At 40.8% G+C, this 20517-nt stretch overlaps 1 protein-coding gene across 1 annotated transcript in view; it reads left to right on the forward strand.

Annotated features, from left to right (window-relative positions):
* The window catches only part of Zfand3 (zinc finger AN1-type containing 3), a 236868-nt gene that overhangs the window by 141388 nt on the left and 74963 nt on the right, over positions 1–20517 (forward strand). The window lies entirely within an intron of this gene.

Consider the following 20517-nt stretch of genomic DNA (forward strand, 5'->3'; position numbering starts at 1 on the left):
TCTGTGGAAGGCATATTAAGAGTTGTGGAGAAACAGTGCATGAACTTTCCTGTATCATATTATATTCAAGCTAGCAATACTGTGAGGATATTCTTGTTCCAAGTTAATTTCATCAGGCAACTGCAGACCTGCTTGAGTAGGTTCAGAAGGCAATGACTTTGGGCAAGTAAAGCCTGTCTTGCCTAAGGTGCTTCTGTGGTCTTCTCCTGAAGTGGTGACCTTAGGTGACGGCCATTTCTCAAGAACGGTTCTCAAAACTATGACTATACTGCTCTACTAGGTATTTTATATTTTGTTTTTTTGAGGTAGGCTCTCACGCTAGTTCAGGCTGACCTAGAATTCACTGTGTAATCTCAGGGTGGCCTCGAATTTATGGTGATCTTCCTACCTCTGCCTCCTGAGTGCTGGGATTAAAGGTGTGTGCTATCGTGCCCAGCTTCTACTAGGTATTTTAAAACATGGTCTAGTCACACACACACCCCCTACCGTGTGCGTGCGTGTGTGCGTGCGTGCCTGTGTGCCTGCCTGCCTGCCTGTCAGAGGAGAATCTTGGGTGCTACTCCTCAGGAACACTTTTCTTTTGGAGAAAGGATCTCTTATTGGCCTGAAGCTTACAAATGAGCCCAGCCAGACTGGCTGGCCAAGAAGTCTTAGGTGTCCCCTTGCCTCACATCTTCCCAGCACTGCTTTAGAGGTGCTTGCCACTGTATTTAGCATTTTACATGAGGAACAGGGATTGGTCTCAGGCCCTCATGTGTGCAAGACAGGCACTTGGCTGCCTGTGAGCTCTTACCAGCCTGCTGTTACAGACTTTTTTTTTTTTTGGTTTTTCGAGGTAGGGTCTCACTCTGGTCCAGGCTGACCTGGAATTAACTCTGTAGTCTCAGGGTGGCCTTGAACTCACGGTGATCCTCCTACCTCTGCCTCCCAAGTGCTGGGATTAAAGGTGTGCGCCACCACGCCCAGTTTGTTACAGACATTTTTAAAGGAGGAATGAAGTTGAGCAACAAGGATTGCTGCTTATTGGTCAATTTATATATTTGATATTTATGTGTTTAATTTGAAAATGTAATTTTAAAATATTTTTATTTATTTGAGAGTAGAAGAGAGAATATGATTGAGAATGAATATGAATGGGTACACCACTGCCTCTTTCTGCCTCAAACTAACTTCAGACACGTGTGTCTTCCATTGTGTCTGGCTCTGTGCAGGTACTGGGGAATCAAGCCCAGGCCAGCAGGCCCTGCAAACAAGCACCCCTAACCACTGACTCATCTCCCAGACCCCCAAGATGGAGTTTTTTTCTTTTTCTTTTTTTAGCATTCCTTAAATTAAATTATATAGACATGAACTGCTTTAATCACATGGCGAGTTAAAAGTTCAAAATGTGTCTTATAGTGCAAAGAAAAGTACATTATTAGTAAGATACATTGCAGCTAAGCGTCTTGCTGTAGCAAACTTCAGGTCCATGCCACATTGGTTTGAGGCCAGATCTGTGTACTAAGCGAAGTCTGGCACGGTCTAGTCTGTGCTCTTCAGCAGTATTGCCAAACCACTTTCGCACATTGAGGAATCTCAGTCCTCAGGGAAATCATTTTGCTTCGCAGTATTATTTATTTCAGTGCATATTTGCTTTCTGGGGGTTTGCCCTGTTTAAACAGCTGCTGGTGCTTGTTTGTGCTGTTAATCCTCAGAAAGCAGGCTTTGCTTCCTCTGATGTCAGCGTGGAAGAAAGTGAGTGATGGCTTGTGGGGTTCTTTCCTTGCCCAACCTGTGCCAGTGGAGTAGATTTTAGGAACTTGTATATTAAGGATAAGGAGCCAGCACATGTAGGGAATAGAGAGGGAGCTGGGTGGCTTTCCCCAGTTTTGTGGAGTTGTTTCTAGCAGAATTTGGCAGTTGAGATTGGGAGCTGATCAGAAAATTGATTCAGTTTTGGAGGGTTGTGAGTGAGGGACAGTTGAAGATCTTAGTCCAGGTCATGGGACCAAAACCATTTGGCTGATGTGAAGGACAGAAACCAGCAAGAAGGGGTCACTTGAGAGGAACTAGAAAAGAACAGCAGTACTTGGGAGTAAGGAAAGAAGTATGATATGCAGAAGGAAAAGTGGGTTATTACCAGAGCAGTGGGTTTTTAAAGATACTGACGAATGGGTTATTGCACTAGGAATTGTTAGCAGAAGTGGCCTGGGGCAGATGTCATTGGAGATGAAGGGAAGGCACTTGATGGCTTCTGAGTCCCGAAGGTGGGCTGCAGGTGCAGGTGAGAGAGCATTACCCACCCTGCCCATGTACTGTCTTTTCGTGGATCAGTTCAACAGGAAGCTCTGCTACACCCTAAAAAACACTTTAGTCCCAGAACTGGGTTTAGCCACTTGCTTTTATAATTTATTCTAAGTTTAATTTTATTTTACAGGAGTTTGAGACCTTAAACCCAGGGTACATGAATGTCTTCTGAGAGACCAATAACTCAGAATGACTACCAAATATCAAAATTTAAATTGGTTTAATTACCAAACATACATTTTGCTTAGAAGTAATGGAATACAAATCTATGAAAGTTAATGAATGCTATGAACTAGACTCATCCCAAAAGCTATCTTCTAAGTGTGAGAAAAAATGCAGCTGGGTTTAAAATTTTTCATTAAACACATAGGTTTATTGATGGCTTACATCTCATTAAATGCTATCAAGTAGTCAGAATTGAGTGGAGAGTAAGTTGTTACTTGTCTCCAGCCTGGTGAAAAGTTGATTTCATGTTGACCTTTGAGGATTCATAAATATAGGTCAGCCTTTCTTGATGGTTTTTTTGGGTGGAGGGGACAGTCTGATGCATGGGATTATGGAAATTTGTACATACATTAAAGTTCTTTTCTTTGGTAAACTATAACTGATTTATTGTATGTAGCCCAAGAGCAGTAAGAACTAAAGCACTTTTGCTCTGGTTGACACCCTAGGCCTTTCATTTTGTCTGTCCACTTTGCAATTGTATTTTCAAGTACACAGCATAGTCTAGTCACTTTTTATGAACCACTTTTCAACAAAGGATTCCTTCTTTCTGCTTTCTTAACTTTGCTTATTCAGGCTATGTCACCTAGTTTCTAAGCAACCAAGATGATACATGGTTGGGTATGTGTATGCAGTTTAACTGATTGTGTAGCTTAGCTTTGAAGTCCTTAAAAATCATCTTCAAGAGAGAGCAGGTGACACATTTCCTTACACGCCTCCATTTTCAGTCACTAGTAATATTTAGGCATAGATAATTTTTAAGCCTGTTTGTTTTAGTAAAGAGAATTCCTTATTAACATAATTCTCTTATGAAAGATCTGTGTGTCTGATAATATAAATGGTTGCATAAGCAGTCTTGAGTTAAGAACATAGCATATTTATCACTAGTTTATGAAAGTTGCAGGTTCTGTCATCACATATTTGTGCTTTAATTTTATAGAAATAGTTCAGTATGGGAATCTCTGGAATGGTGGTGTGTGTACCTTGGGAGATATTCTCCCCAGTGAAACAAACCACTTGGACAAATCATTTAAAGTAAAGAAGAGTCTCCGAGGACAAGCAGCAAGTGGAGAAATTTGAAAAAGTCTTCTAAATCTTGTGACATTTAATCTTCCTTTCTACCTAACTCTGAATTTGGGGACACAGTTTGGCCTCAGGAGGGTCAGGCTGTTTGTATCTCTAATCTGCTGCAAGGCCCATGGAACAGATGTACTGTTCTGGACAGGTGTCCTTGCCAAGAAGAACGAAACTTTCTTGACGCAGGTTCCTGTGATGGGGCAAGGGCTCTGTTCCACACTTAGTGGCCTGAGAATACCAGTCATTGCCCCGGCCCCAGCTTGTTTTATAAGGCAAATGATCTCCAGCAAAGGCTGCAAGAAGAACTAGAGTGTCACTGTGCAGTGGTGGAGGTTAGGAATGGGGGCAGGCTGGGGGAGGGTGGAGCTGGGAGATACCCATTACTTTGCCAACAAAACAAACAAACGGACTGACTGACAGGTGTTGTTGAAAACACTGGAACAATTAAAGAGAGGAAGGGCGATATTATATAACAAAGCCAAGAAACAAGAAGCCAAAAGGAGCCCTTCCTGGATCCCACTCATTTGTTGCAGTCTGCAAGGCTGTGTATGTGCAGTAGGTCATGTTTCTCAGGTTCGTTAGTCAGAGAATGTGGAACAGACTAGAAAGCTTCCCTACACATGGCAGGACTTTTCCTGAAGCCACACTGATCTCAGATAGAGAAGACACAGAAAGACCAAAGAAAGGATTCCATCCAGATCCAACTCAGTGAATTGAGTTTATTGGCATTCCTGTAGGAGTCTTGGCTTTTCAGAGATCGCCACATCACCTAGAAGTCCCTGAGCAAATGCCCTAATCTCCTGCACAAATTGTATCAAAACATTTTCATCCCTATCTTTTTTTTTTTTTTTTTTGGTTTTTCAAGGTAGGGTCTCACTCTAGCCCAGGCTGACCTGGAATTCTCTATGGAGCCTCAGGGTGGCCTTGAACTCAGGGCGATTCTCCTACCTCTGCCTCCTGAGTGCTGGGATTAAAGGCATGCGCCACCACGCCTGGTTTAACATTCTCATCCCTGAATAAGCTTTTCCTTGAAGCTTGTTCCAGTATTTACTTATCCTTAAGAAGAATTTAGCGTGTGTTGTAGCCATACATAGCTGAATTCACAAAGTTTTAAATTCTGATCAGAATTTTTGGTTAAGAACATGTTGGTGTTGGTTTAACAGGCATTCACCTATCACTATATATTCATAAAATAGAATCATATTTGGAAGTTCAAATTGAGTAATGCATTTGTTTTAACATAAATGTAGTAAAAAATACTGAAAAACTACTTACAGTATGAGACATACCACTTACGTAAATTTTTAATTTTTTTTTGTTTATTTGGGAGCAACACACAGGGAGGGAGGGAGAGAGAGAAAGAGAGAGAGAGAGAGGGAGGGAGGGAGGGAGGGAGGGAGGGAGAGAATGAGTGCGCCAGGGCCTCCAGCCACTGCAAACGAACTCCAGATGCATGCGCCCCCTTGTGCATCTGGCTAATGTGGGTCCTGGGGAATCAAGCCTCGAACCGGGGTCCTTAGGCTCCACAGGCAAGCGCTTAACCACTAAGCCATCTCTCCAGCCCCTTATGTAAAATTTTAAAACCAATCTATATTATATAAATAGTGCATGGTTAATGCAAGTATCAATGTGTGATCTGTAGTGAGAGGTTCCGAATTCATGGTTATAGTTCTGTTATAAAGCAGAGAGGATACTGAGAGGAAACCCACACATGTAAATGCAGTATGACAGGTGGTCACGTTGGTTAACTAGAGGTGCTAGAACAAATGGGTGTTTGTCGTATTTTCTGGGCTTTGTTGTTAGTAGACTTGAAATGCATGTATACTGTTGAAAAAGTCAGTCATTTTGTAACTATAGAAAAAAAAACTTGTCCTCTTAATTCTCTCACTGGGTCACTCGTAAATGCATGGCACATTTCAGTTGAGACTTTGAGAATGAAATGGATACAAATTCTAAAAAGGAACTAAAAGGTTTATTTTCATAAAGACATGGTATATTAAAGAGCTTTAAAAGCCTATTTCTACCGTCTGTAAATATACATTTGTCTCATCCCTTAAAGGACATTTTTTTCATTGCTGACATAATTACAGAAAATGTTATAGTTACTGTTCCTGTGTACACATCTTTAAAATTCTAAATTATATGTACTTTTAATTCTGTAACAATTCACTTACCATGAAAACTTGCCACCTCACAGAGGGTGAGGCGAGTCACATTGTTGTGCAGTGTACCTCCAGAGCTCTTTGGCCTTGCAAGACTAAAATCCTGCCCCAGTGAAGCTATGCTCCAGTTTTCTCCCCACAGGCCTGACCACGACCATTCTACTTTTGTCTCTGTAAGCTTTTCTACTGTAGGCACTGCATAAGAATAGTATCATTCACTATTTAACTGTTTTGTTTTGGGGTTATTTCACTTATTGTAATGTCATTAATGTTCAATCCTGCTACAGCATACAACAGAACTACCTTTCTTTTTAAAGCTGTTCACCATTTATACATGTGTTGATGGATGCTTGAGTTGCTTCTTGTACATACCTTACAAAAACTATTTTGAGACAGGTTTAAATTTGAGAAAGGCCACAACACCCATGTATGTTTCTTACAGCTCCTGCAGTTGGTTTTGTTCTGTTACACCGTCCTGTATGTGCACTTGCCTATGCGCCCTACATGCATCTTTCCTGAATAATTTGAGCATAAGTTGAAGATAGACTCTTTTTATCTCTAAATGCTTCAGTGTGTATTTTCTTAAGAACAAGGAGTTTTTCTTAGTCATTATCAAAATCAGCAAATCTAATTCTAATTGTGGTACAATTCTATTATCAAATTCACAGGCTGTCGTGAAATTTTATCACATCACAGTAGCATCTTTTTTATACCCTTTATCCCAATTCAGTGACTGCATTTAGGTTATGTCCTTTGTTGCATTTAGTCTGTAATAGTCCCTGTGTTTTTGTTCCTCTTAACTTTGACACAGGAGCACAGGCTACTTATTTTGTAAGCTGTTCCTAAATTTGTGTCTGATTTTTTCCGTGATTCATATTAACCTCTCTCGAGGGAAATACCAGGACTAGTGTGTCTTCTGGGCAAGGCAACATGCGGATGTGACTATGGCAGTTCTAACATGTCACCATTGATAGCTCTACATTACCTTCCTAATTAATAAGGAATTTGTAGGAGATACTTTGAGCCTACGTAAATACTTTGTTTCTCATCAAACTTTTACCCACTAGTGTTAGCATTCATTCCTGATTTTTATTGATTAAATAAATACATAATCATATAATTTCTTCTGTTTGTTAGCTTGCTTTCCATTGTATGGAAGGACTTAGTTTTCGTGACCATTTTAGAGTTAATATCAGTGTGAACTCATGGATTTCTAGCCTACTCATGGATTATTAGTTCAGTCCATTATTGCTGTTGTTTTATTTGCTGATTAAGTTGTCCCAAATTAGGCGCCTGGCAACCCCTTCAAGTTAATTTCCATGTTAGTTTTTGATGTTACCATTTTTAAATATGCATGTTTGATACTTGTTTTGTTTCCTTAAAAATGAGTTTCTTGTAATTAGAGTATCTTCCTTCCCTTCCTCTCTGCCTTATGCTTGCTAGCTAGGCAAGTGCTCTCTCTGAGCTTATACCCCTAGACCAATTTGTAGGATTTAAAAGTCTGCATATTTCAAATATTTGTGGACTAAGATAAAAGAATCCTTTGGACAGTTTTATGGGAAAAAGTTTGGCACTTTCAACTCATACAGACCCATGGACCATGAGTAGCTTTGAAAAGTATAGTATAATTGTGTCACCATGAGCTTTCATTTACAAGAAACATGCAAAAAAGGGGCATGGCCAGGAGTGGTGGCCTGTGTCTTGAATCCAAACACGTGGGAGGCTGAGATAGGGGAGCGTTGTGAGTTCAAGGCCAGTCTGATACTACATCATGAATTCCAGGTCAGTTTGGGCTAAAATGAGACCGTACCTTGAAAAACCAGAAGGAGAAAAGGGAAATCAAAATTAAAAAAAAATTCTTTGAGAGCTGCTCAGGACTATTAGTTCACAGCTATCTGATTGACTGGACCAGTTTCTTATGGTGAACTTTAAAAAAATGATGACGACCAGGTTATATCATCTATGTCTAATGCTGACAGCTCCCTTGGGAGAGTTAATGTCAGTATCTGTGTTGCTGGGCATCCCTTCTAAGATGAGACAGCATTGCATGTCCCTCACTTGAGTGCTTGCTGTCACAGTGACCAAGATGCCCAGGAGAGGCTGCCTTCCCTTGTGCCCGAGCTTACTCATGTGTGCAAGGATTCACTAATGATTGCTTTTGCAGCCTATATGTACTTTGAACCTGTGTGCACACATATATGCGCATATTTACTCAATAAGAAATACAAAACAAGGGCTGGAGAGATGGCTTAGCGGTTAAGCGCTTGCCTGTGAAGCCTAAGGACCCCGGTTCGAGGCTCGGTTCCCCAGGACCCACGTTAGCCAGATGCACAAGGGGGCGCACGTGTCTGGAGTTTGTTTGCAGAGGCTGGAAGCCCTGGCGCACCCATTCTCTCTCTCTCTTCCTCTATCTGTCTTTCTGTGTCTGTCGCTCTCAAATAAATAAATAAAAAATGAACAACAAAGAAAAAGAAATACAAAACAAAATGTAACCTTACTGTGTTCAGTATACTTTATTTTCTTCTTTCTTCCATTTCTTTAAAATGCTGGTGATATCCTTGACATTTTTAAATTAAAAAGAAAATAACTCTACAGCCAGTTGTTTCTAAACACTTTGAAACTACAAAATTACATAAGCATATGCTATGAAATTATTTGGTCCATCAGGTGCTAGTCACAGAGCATCGCTTTTCTTGTTTAGACAGTTGCAGCTTGCTCAACAAAAACTAGCTCAATAAAATCCATTCCAAAGTGTAATCTGTCCCTCTTAGGCAGATTGGCTATTCTTCCCCAGTTGTTTCTGTGGTGCACAGAGTTGAGCAAACGGCTTTACTCACACAGCTATGGAAGCTCACTTCTCTGAGCTGCATCATTAGTCCTGTTTTAAACTGACAGCATACTTTTCTTTGTGCCCATAGCAGTATACTAATTACTATGTCTGATAGTTCTTTCACAGACATGATTGATTTAGCTAAAAATTACTGCCACATCTTAATTTGTTTGAAAGTAAGAGCAGTAAATAGTCTTAGTCCTTTAGCTTTGTGGGGTGATGTGTTTCCTGTCTGAGCTGAATAGTACTGATCCCCTGGCAGTCTTGGAGGAGAATTTGAGCCTGAGTCCTACCCATATTCACTCCTGACTGGCTATTTTTAATGCCATAGAAAGACTTTGCTGAAGAGGATGTCGTTTTCCTTGTCATACTAATTTTAGCTTTTAGGAAGAAAGATGAGTGGAACTTAACATCTATCAAATTGATAACTGCAAAATTAGATGAAATTGGGAGTGTGCTACAGCCTTCCTGGGCATCCTGGCAATGTCTCTAGAGCTTGCATCCCAGGGCTGCCACATGCAGGCAACCCAAGTAAGAGCGTAAATCTCTTTTGTGAAGTGGGAGCTTTGGGGCTGGTTATATTAGGGAGATAGTTTTTCTCCTGTTAAGGTACATTTGAAGACGCAAAAGTAATTGCTCTTTTCTAAGTCTTTTTTTTAGACATGTGTCATTTGTGCTGAGAGAATTGGAGTGTAAAGGATAAGGGAAATTGTATTGCTAACCCTCCTGTGGTCATTTTTATTTGTTTGTTATTTTCTGCTGCATTCTTAAATCTGTTACTTAAGCCTGACATGTCTTGCCTTAAAAACTGTTCAGAGCTGGCCGTGGTGGCGCACACCTTTAATTCCAGCACTTGGGAGGCAGAGGTAGGATGGTGAGTTCAAGGCGCATTCCAGGTCAGCCTGAGCTAGAGTGAGACCTTACCTCAAACAAACAAACAAAACAAAACAAACAAACAAAAAAGCTATTCAGTTCCAATCAGTTGATATTTCTTCTATTTGCATTTTTTACCCTGAAATATAAGATGTAATTAAAATCCCCCACACCTGTGGTTTCATAGAATCCTTATACATTAGTTGGTATTTCTGTGTGTATTCTCTTTCTCTGGAAGATTAAATCTATAATGATGGTTCCTCTCCAGTGCACTTCTTATAAAATTTTATTGCAAATTTAATACACACATACTTTTTTTAGTAACTGTCCCTTTTGGTTTCATCAGTAGCCTTCATTTTATTATTGTTGCAGGGATTAATGTAGGTTATTTTGAATTTTTATCCTTATGGAGTCCCCCCCACAAAAAAAAAACAAATTTATGATACTTGATTTTGATTATCACAACCTCTTTCTATAAACATCCATGCAGGAATGTGTACACATACACAGACAGCGTGGGGGACAGGGAGAGACACGACCTTTTCTATTTACAGGGGAGGGGATGGAAAGCACCATTTTAAAAAACAAATCTAGTTCTTTGTATGCTAAGAAAAAAAGAATAATATCAGAACAAAGGCAATATTCAGATGGGTTAAGGAGATATGACAGAGAAATTCATACTGTAAATACCTGTATGATTACCAGTTAGTGCATGTTTCTTAGGGCTCAAAGCAAAACTAGACATACAAACAGTTCAGTGGTGACCAGTGAAAAATAGTGGACTGTATTTTCAGGAATTGCCCTGCAATAAGTGATGAGTTTCACAAGGCTTTTTTCTTCTGGCATCCCTCCACAGAAGCCAAGAGCCTTTTCCAAGAAAGGTGAGTCCTGATGGTTGGAATTAAAATACGTCATGCTTTCCTTTTCTTGTTTGTCAGAACTCATGGTAAGCACCATCACCATCTGTCAGACTAATGGCAAGATTTAGTTTGTTGGGCTGCGTTGAGTAAGAGAGAGAATGAGTTGTACCTTCATAGGACATTATCAGTACTTCATTACTTACAGCCTGTATTACATGCCATCAGTTATTTTAAAGATAATTTCAGAATGAGTAACACCTGCTCTTTCCCCTCATCTCATTCAAAGTGTATTTATATACACTTGCAAATAAAACGCATAATCCCTGGGCTGGAGAGATGGCTTAGCAGTTAAGTTATTTGCCTGTGAAGCCTAAGGATCCAGTTCCAGGTTCCATTCCCCAGTACCCATGTTAGCCAGATGCACAAGCTGGTGCATGCATATGGAGTTCATTTGCAGTGGCTGGAGGCCGTGGCACACCCATTCTCCATACCTGACTTACTTACTTTCTCTCTCTCTCGATAATAAATAAATAAAAATATTTTTAAAGGCATAATACAAATGGAAAATTGTTTTCAAATGTATTAGTTTAACCAAATTTCACTTACTTTAAAGTTAAATAAACAGGTTTGATTATTTAATCAGGTATAAAGCACTTGATGTTGAAGGGGTTTCTAATAACCGGTTCTGTATTTGGGAGGCAGAAAGCAGTAAATGGGTTCATGTATTTGGTAGCCATACTTGTAGCCAAGTGTAAACAAAACAATGTCAGCACAGCATGGCCTCGTTTAGCAAAGTCACTGAATTTTGATTTGGTTCAGATACCACGTATACTTAATTTAATAAGCATTTAATGAAGAATAGATTCTTCTTTGTCTGGAAACAGTTGTTGAAGATGAATTTCTTGTTAATAAACTAGTATTGGCTTAATATGGAGTTACTGTGCTGATACACTCAGATTTTTCTAAGATGACAATACAAATTAAATACAGAACAATAGAATCTTCAGATTATTTCCCCAGTCCACACTGTCTTTAGTAATAGTTGTATGTCTGACACATGACTGCTTTCAAACCCAGTTGAATTTACTTGAGACCCTTTTACTCTGTGATGTTCCTCATGTTCCTTTTCTGAGGGGAAAACATGCCTGTATATATTTATAAATCATAGTGTATATAATTTAATCCAGTCACTCAAATCATATGCAGAGCTTTCTGTGCAAATGTTATCAACCCAAGATTCCATTATTGTTTCCACGTGCTTGGTCTTCTGTCAACAAAGCATAATTCTCTCCTACCTTCATATCAGGCTTGTCTTTGTGACTTCTCTTTTAGCAATAAAACGTGAATGAAAAGCTTATATGCCATTTAGAATCAGAGGCCTTAAGAGGCACAGTGTGGTCCTTGATTTTTAGGTTTAGTTTGCCTGTTTTAATCAGTATTGCCTAATCTTCTACTCTACATGTGGCCCTACTGTTGAACTAATATGTATATGTGCACATACACTGAAAAATGCTTGCTTTGTTGAAACTAGATCATCATAATATTCAGAAAATTTACTGTATTTACAATTCTCTAAAAACATGACACATTTTTTGCTTAGACTGAAAGAGGTAAATGTGTCTTCTTGTGCACATTATTATAGTACTAACAGTTTGTTAGATATTTCCTGTAATGTTGACATGTTAATTTATGCCCTGCAAATGAGTATGAGATGTTATTATTGGGAACTGTAGAGTCTGCACAGTAACTGCAGTATGAGATCCAGGCTTTACTCCTGATCACTTCTGCCTGTGCTGTTCACACTTGGAGCAGTCTTCTGACTTGCTGTGAACAGTCTCATGGCCTGTGTACGTTCAGTCATCAACCAGATTATAACATAAACTTAATTACAGGTAAGAATAGTCCTTTTGGTGCTCATGTAGTGTTACATCTCTATTCTCAAGTAAACACTTACAGCTTTGGGTTGGAGAGATGGCTCAGTGGGTAAAACACTTGTTGCATAATTGTGAAGACCTGAGTTCTGATCCCTAGCTCTCACATAAATACCAGGTGTGGTGGTATGTGCCAGTAACTTTACTGAGTAGAAGGCAGAGGCAGGCATATAAGGTCTGGCTGGCTGGCTAGACAAGCCAAATTGGTGAGCTCTGGGTTCATTGCAGTACTCTGTCTCAATAAATAAGGTGGCAAGTGATCCTCTGGCCTCTGGCCTCCATATCCCATATCCATACACACACATGCACACTCACATGTGTACCCTCTTACATATGAACAAGCATATATACCACACACACAGACTTTTTTTTTTTTTTACAACTTTGTGTTTTGAGTCTTAAGCACGTAGGAATTAAGGTGAGAGACCTTTTAAGTCCAATAGGACAAGTTACTCATGCTTAGTAATTAGAACACTATTGCTTCTTTTTTTAATTTAATTTTTTATGCAAGAGAAAGAGGGAGAGAGGAAAGGCACATGAGGGCCTTCAGCCACTGTAATCGAACTTCAGACATATATGCCACCTTGCGTGCATGTATCTCTGTGCATCTGGCTTGCATGGGATCTGGAAAGTCAAGCATGGGTCCTTTGTAGGCAAGCACCTTACTCATTAAGCCATCTCTCTAGCCTGTCTTTCTTTTTTAATGCAAAGATAGTTTGTAAAAAAAAAAAAATCCAGATAACTGTTCATTGACAAGGCATGGTTAATTGTCTGTACTGTGAGTAGAAGCACTCTTGCTTCTTACACATTAATGTCTAAGAAAACTGATGTTCTTTTTTTTTTTAATTTTTGATAGAGAGGCAGAGAGAGAGCGAAATGGGTGTACCAGGGCCTTCTGCCGCTGTGTACAAACTGCAGATGCATGTGCCCCCTTGTGTGAGTGTGCAGCATTGTGCACTTGTATCACTGCATCTGGCTATGTGGGACCTGGAGATTGGACCATGGGTTCTTAGGCTTTGTAGGCAAGCACCTTAACCATTTATCCATCTCTTCACCCCAAAACTAATATTCTTAAATCTACTATTTTTGCAAGCATCAAATCACTTAAACACCACAGATTGATGGTGGTTATTATGACAGGTGTTCATTCTTGTTAGGAACTGGGTGGACAGTGAGGAAGACAGCATCTGTCAAGTATTTATTAAGTGCCTTCTGTAGGTAATTGCGAGGTTTTCCTTTTTCTCTTTTTGGTCTATGCTAGGGGTCAAACCCAGGCTTGTGCCCACTTTGACAAGTGCTTTCCACTTGAGCTCCACTTCCAGCCCTTGGTGGTAAACGTTAAGGATTTCCCTAGGAAGTGGTGCTTATGTTAAGCCTTCAAAGATGAGTAGCAGTTACTGAGGTAAATAGCAGAGCAAAGTTTTCTTTTTGCTATGACCAAAGTACTCCAGATGGAGACAGAGTGCTCCAAGCCAGAGGGAATGGCTTCTAGAGCTGGGAGGGGAGCAGTAGTGGCTTCAGCCTGAGGCTGAAGAAATGCCAGAAGTCAGTTCTTTCGGGACTTCTAAGTTACCAGCCATGCTTAGGATTCTAGGTCTGTTTGTAAAGACTGGGAAGCCATTCAAAGGCTTCGACACAAAAGTGACTGAGAGAATTTGTGACTTCATAGGTGTTTTTGCCTCCTTGGTTGTTTGACTATCACTGATTGCTTTGCAGACAGTGGGTTTAGAGTCAGCCAAGAGAGGACAGGAAGATTTCTGTTAAGATGCCATTGAAGGAACCTGACGGGATAGATTGGGATGGACTCACCATGGAAGTGTACACATGCAAGAAAGTTTTAGGAAGTGTAAATTATTAGGCCTGTTGGCTTTTGAGATGTAGAATTCAGGAAGTTCTGGAGAAAATGGAGTTTGACAGGATCCCCAGACTTCCAAGCGCATCACTCATCATCATTAGGCTACGTGTGCTGTGTGTAGTTACCTGGTCTGAAAGCACACAAAAGCACAACAGTGTCGTTTGTTTAGTCTGTCCTGAGGCCCATGAAGACAGAAAGCAGTTTAGCTTTTACAGAGAAGTGACCTTCATGAGATGGATGTTGTTGAAGAATCTGGTCAGAAAACTTGTTTTCATTTTGTCTTTTGAAGAAGCTCCAAAAGGTTATTCAATGAAAGGAAGTTTAAATAAATAGCCACTTTGAATAGATGGGTTTTTCCTGTAAGTTAGATAGTATTCAAGGTGAGTGTATTGCAAAGTTTTTAATAGTAACTAAGTTTATTGGTCCTTATTAACTCTTGTTTATACTTGTTTGTTCTTACTGAAACCATAAACCCAGGTTAACTTCCTACTGCTAGAATTTTATTAAGATGTTAATCAGAAAGCCAATAGTCTGGTTTACAAATTGGTTGCTACTGCTGCTAATGGCTTTACAACTTTTCAATGTAAGATGCCTATGTAGGGTGGTAGTGAGCAGCGTTGGAGTGTAGTTGTCTCAGAGGCGCAGGCTCTCATAGACACAAGTTGGGAACACAGGGAGGAAGAATATAGCTCCTCAGTAAGGGAGTTTTAATGCAATACCTTTCATGATTCTAACTCCTCAGATACAGAAAGTACTTTTTTTCCCCCCTGGTGGGGAGAAAGAAGTTTATTTTGGCTTACAGGCTCGATGGGAAGCTCCATGATGACAGGGGAAAACGGCATGAGCAGAGGGTGGACATCACCCCCTGGCCAACACAGGTGGACAATAGCCAACAGGAGAGTGTGCCAAACACTGGCAGTGGGACACTGGCTATAACACCCATAAGCCCACCCCCAACAGTACGCTGCCTCCAGGAGATGTTAATTCCCAAATCTCTATCAGCTGGGAACCTAGCATTCAGAATACCTAAGTTTATGGGAGACACCTGAATCAAACTACCACATTCCACTCCTGGCCCCCATAAACTGATATGGATACATGATGTAAAATATGATGCATTCATCCAACTTTAAAAGTCCTCGTAGTTTTTTTTTTTTTATCAACTCTAATGATGTTCATACATCCCCATAGTCCAAGATCTTTTAACTGAGCCATAATACCAAAAAAATAACCTAAAAAAAAAACCAAAATGGCACAGAATAAACATTCACACTGCAAAAGATGGCACTGGGCATAGCAAAGAAATATCCAACCAATACAAGATTTAAAGCAACCAGGGCAAACATCAAACTCTGTAGCTTCAAGTCCAACAACTCTAGCCAGTGACAAGTCTCCACATCCGATAATTCTAACCAACAAGAAGTCTCTGGAGTTTCAATTCCGCCCCTCCAGCTAGGCTACTCACTGTCCTGGAAAACTTCGTTGGGTCCAGTAGCACAGAACTTGCACTTTTATTTGTAACTGGGTTGAGACACAAAATTCTAGGCAACATTTCTCTTTTTCCTTTGACTACTTGAAACATGGAGTGAAATAACCAAATGAGAGCTTCCTGTGGGACCAGAGTTCTAATCTGCGCGATAAAGTCAGCTAAGGCTTTTTGAGAATTGCAGAGTAAATGTGGAAAGGCTCAGATTCCGCTCCAGGGTGCTTTACCGGCTCCTGCTACTTAGAAGAGTACTGGGTTAGTGAGATTAATCTGCCACCCAGAGCCTAGCACCAGCACTTACTCATGTCCAGATTGCCCAGCCTTGACATGCCACAATGTCCTCTCCTGAAATATGGGGTGCCATCTTCTGTCCCATTTGAGACCTAAACGAGATAGTGAATGGAAAGCCCCTGTAGTAGACACTTAGTTCCTTGTCACCTCCTGTTATCTTGTCACCCAGCACTGGTGCCTCAGTAGTGGCGTAGATGACCACCTCACTGAGTTTACTGGAACAAGTGCAGTTCACTTTCTTATCTCCTTGATTTGTGTGTGTGTTTGTGCGGGGGCTGGGGGGTTGTTTAGGCTTACAGGCTCAAGGGGGAAGCTCCATGATGACGGAAAATGCTGGCATGAGCAGAGGCTGGGTGGACATCACCCCCTGGCCCACATCAGCAACCGGAGAGAGTGCCCTCATCTCCTTGATTTGATATAAAACCCCCTGGGCTTTGTGTACTTCACCTTTTGGAATGCTAACCCACACGGGCCTTGGAGTGCCCATTAGAGCATGCAGGATCGTGAGTGATTTAGAATAAAGGTTTGCAGTTACTCTACCAGTGTTCTGTGAGCCATGGAGGGTATGACAGGGATGTCTCATTGAGCACTCCACAGTCACTTATTCTCAGCACTTTGATGAGTTTTGAGTCACTCTAGTAGTTATTGCCATTTGCAAAAAGATGCTCCGTGGACCAAAGGTGAATAGCACAAATCTATGGGCACAAGCATAAATATTTAGAGGACAACGTGATGGGCACAATGTATCCATTTAGTCAAACAATAGTAGTCCTGAGACCTGTATGCTGTGGGAGACTGGTAAGTAGACCCAGGATTCTATGCACTATAGTGAAATTTGAGCTATGAGTGAATCCATGGGGTGTTGTGCCAAGTACCAATTCTTTAACAATATGCGTCCTCTTGTCAAAATTGATTCCCTAGAATATAACCTTTGGAAGCTTAATGAAATCTTGGTGAGGATAGTGAAATATTGGTAATGGAAAGTGAATAACAGTGGATTGTTTAAATTGGCATGTCAGTCAATGCACATATTATGTACTCACTACTGATCATACAGATTTGTATTTGACAAAGAATATTTATCATACAATATACATTAAACCTCATACATGCTGAAGAAAAAAACCAGTCAACTCCTTATGCAGATCAGACTGGCCTTGAACTTGTGATTCTCCTACCTCCTGAGTGCTGGGAATGTACAGAGTGAGTTTTGAGTTGGGGTTAAGTGGGGTTACAGCCCAGAGGGTCGGGCAGGGGTGGACCCGGTGCTGTCACGGTGCATGTTGTACTGGGAACACTGACATGTAGAAACGCTTTGAGAAAATGGAGGGCAGACTTCAGAGAATTTGAGAGCCCACCTCAGGGACTTCACTGGCCATTTTCCTTGCTGGCACCATTAGGCCACTTTGTCTTGTGAAAACTTCCCACTTCTGGATTCTAAAAGTTTTAGGAGCACCTTATTTGAGAAATTATTTACCCCCATAGGTGATAATAAGGTAAGCTCCCAAAATGTTGGCAGCTGTTTGCTTTTGAATCATAATCCTATTAAAGGGCGAGGTTTTTGTTCAGGTTTTACAGATGAGAGTTTGTTTTGAAAAAGCTTTATTCATATAAATCTCTGACTTACAGCTTTATTCAAGGACAAGTTTACATCTTTCTGTATATCATTAACAGCACAAGTAAGAATAGTTATTCCTGTTTTCTCCTACATAGAAATGGATTAGCTGTGAAGATTTCTAGTTTAGAATTGTAGAATAACATGTGGACATGAGTTATTGTGTGTGGCAGATGTCGCGTTGTTTCTGGACCTGTTAACTGCACTGCTATCCCATAGAAAGGGGTGGGAGACCATCTCTCAGATTCCCTGTGCTGTTTACTCCTTCACATATTCCAACAATCAGCCCCCTTCATCTTTGGAATGGACTTCTGGGGTTCTTCCATTACTCTACCCCTCCCTTCTCTTAGACATTAGTCAAAAATTGGTATGCTTGGTGAAAGAAATGTGCTAGTGATGAGGCTGTGATGTACACTCCAGGCTACCAGGGTCTTTAAAGTAGGAATCTTCAAAGGTGAACTTGAGAGTAAGGTGTATTATACTCTACATTATATCAAATCACATTTAAAAATTGTGCTGCTTTATAGATCCCTGGCAGTGTAAGAGGACTTAACATCTCTAGGCCCCTCATCAGCATTAAATACTACTATGTGTTTTAAATTGCTCCTTGTAAAATAGACTCTGATAATTTCCAAGTTTTGTTATTTCCAAGTCTTCTAGCATTTCTACTATAGGCCTTTCACTTTTAATTACTGTTTGTTGATTAGCCATGCATTAGATACGTTTTGCATGTTATTTTACCCACATTATTTTTGGAAGTATGAGTAATCACCTCCCTGTGCTTTATACTCAGAGTCCCAAAAGATTAAGCAATATACCTTTAGTCATGTGCCCAGTAAAGGGCATAGTCAGGGTATGAATCCCAGTCTGCCCAACACCAACAGTCTTTGTAGTTTTTTTGGGGGGGGCGGGGGTGGGGCTGTTCGAGGTAGGGTCTCACTCTAGCTCAGCCTGACCTGGAATTCATTATGTAGTCTCAGGGTGCCTTCGAATTCACAGTGATCTTCCTACCTCTGCCTCCCAAGATTAACTCTTCAATTTCTGGTGAGCTATACTACTTTCTCAGCTGTTGCTTCCTGAGAGAATTTGAATCTTTAGGCTCCTTTCTGGCTGTTTCAAGTCTTGATTCCTTGGTTCTTTGTGAATTCAAGCAGAGAGGAGAGTGCATCTACTGGTGCTCTCTTCAACCAGCCAGTTTGTGCACTAATAAATACTGTCAGTCTGTGGAATTTGTGATCTTATGCTCGCAGGTCCAGAAACAAGGCTTAAAAGAAGGTGAGTCTTGCCAGGTGTGGTGGGGCACGTCTTTAATCCCAGCACCCAGTAGGCAGAGGTAGGAGGATCACCATGAGTTTGAGGCCATCCTGAGATGACAGAGTGAATCCCAGGTTAGTCTGGGCTAGAGTGAGACCCTACCTTGAAAAACCACAAGACAAGACAGAAGAGGGTGAGTCATGAGAGGTGTAATTTTTTTTTAAATATTTATTTATTTGAGAGAGACAGACACAGAGAGAAAGACAGATAGAGGGAGAGATAGAGAATGGGCACGCCAGGGCTTCCAGCCTCTGCATACGAACTCCAGACGCGTGCGCCCCCTTGTGCATCTGGCTAACGTGGGACCTGGGGAACCGAGCCTCGAACCGGGGTCCGTAGGCTTCACAGGCAAGCGCTTAACCGATAAGCCATCTCTCCAGCCCGAGAGGTGTAATTTTTTAATCCCAGCACTTGCACTAGGGAGACAGGGGTTGGTGGGTCGCTGTGAGTTTAAGGCCTGAGAGTTCATAGTGTATTCCAGGTGAGCCTGGGCTAGAGAGAAAGACCCTACCTCCCCCAAAAAAGGGTCAGTCATGTCAATTTTTGATTCACAAAAGAAGTACCCAAGGGCTCAATGAATATGGCAAGGACATTGTGTGATAGGGACACACACCACTTAAGCTTCAGTGAGTTTGTGTGCCTGCTATGTATGTATTTGTCTCTAGGCCTTGGGCATTGTGCTAGATGGCACAGTAACTCTTTTAGTTTCTTTTAGGGACTTAAAACATTTCCGATTGAATGATAGAGGGATGGTCATGGGAGAGGCATAGTCATTGCTGACATTGGAGTGCTATTGAGGTGATGCAGAAATTCTGTTTTTTTTTTTTTTGTTTTGTTTTTTGGTGGTGGTGTTGTTTTGCAGTATTGTTTTCTATTTATTGCAGTGCCTTATTTCTTGAAATTGTTGTCCAAGTAATACGGAAATAATAAGCCATTTAAAATCTCAAAGCATTAAAGAATCAAAATGTAGCTGGCACACGCCTTTAATCCCAGCACTTGGGAGGCAGAGGTAGGAGGATTGCTGTGAGTTTGAGGCCACCCTGAGACTATATAGAAAATTCCAGGTCAGCCTGGGCTACAATGAGACCCTACCTTAAAAAAAAAAAAAAAAAAAGTAACTAGAGCTAAGCACTCAGAAAAGTAGCAGACTTAGGTCTGATTGACTTTATTGACTCGCCATTGGTGGAAGGAGGGTCAGCTTGACATGGAGCCCTTTGGGCTGCTTTAATGCTCACCATTCTACATTCTATATGGTGATGGTTTGTTGGGAAGCCAACCTGTTTCTACTGTGTACTGTCTGTTAACTTGGAGCAAATTGCCTAAACATTCTAAACATTCATTTTTCCATATGAACAAAATTGTGTTATTTGTACTTTTTAGGGTTTCCTGACTACTAACAGAAATGAATTATGTCCATAAAACATTCATTTCAGACACTGGCACATAGTCGGTGCATGACAAGTGCTCGCGCTTAGGCAGAGGAGCACGTCAGACAGCGAGGATTCAGAAGTCGTCACGAACAGCAGAGCAGTGTCTCTGGGTCTGCTTCAGAAGACAGAGCTTTTCTCTTTTCTAATGTGATTTCTGTGCTACCATTTTCCTTCTGACCCTACTGGTGCAAACAATTTTTCCTTTTTCCCCCTTTATTCTGCTGATTTACCTTGGGGAAAAAAAAATTTTTTTCCCCAGTTTTTCGAGGTAGAGTTTTACTCTAG

Source organism: Jaculus jaculus, chromosome 8 (genome assembly GCF_020740685.1).
Source record: "Jaculus jaculus isolate mJacJac1 chromosome 8, mJacJac1.mat.Y.cur, whole genome shotgun sequence".
Lineage (NCBI taxonomy): Eukaryota > Metazoa > Chordata > Mammalia > Rodentia > Dipodidae > Jaculus > Jaculus jaculus.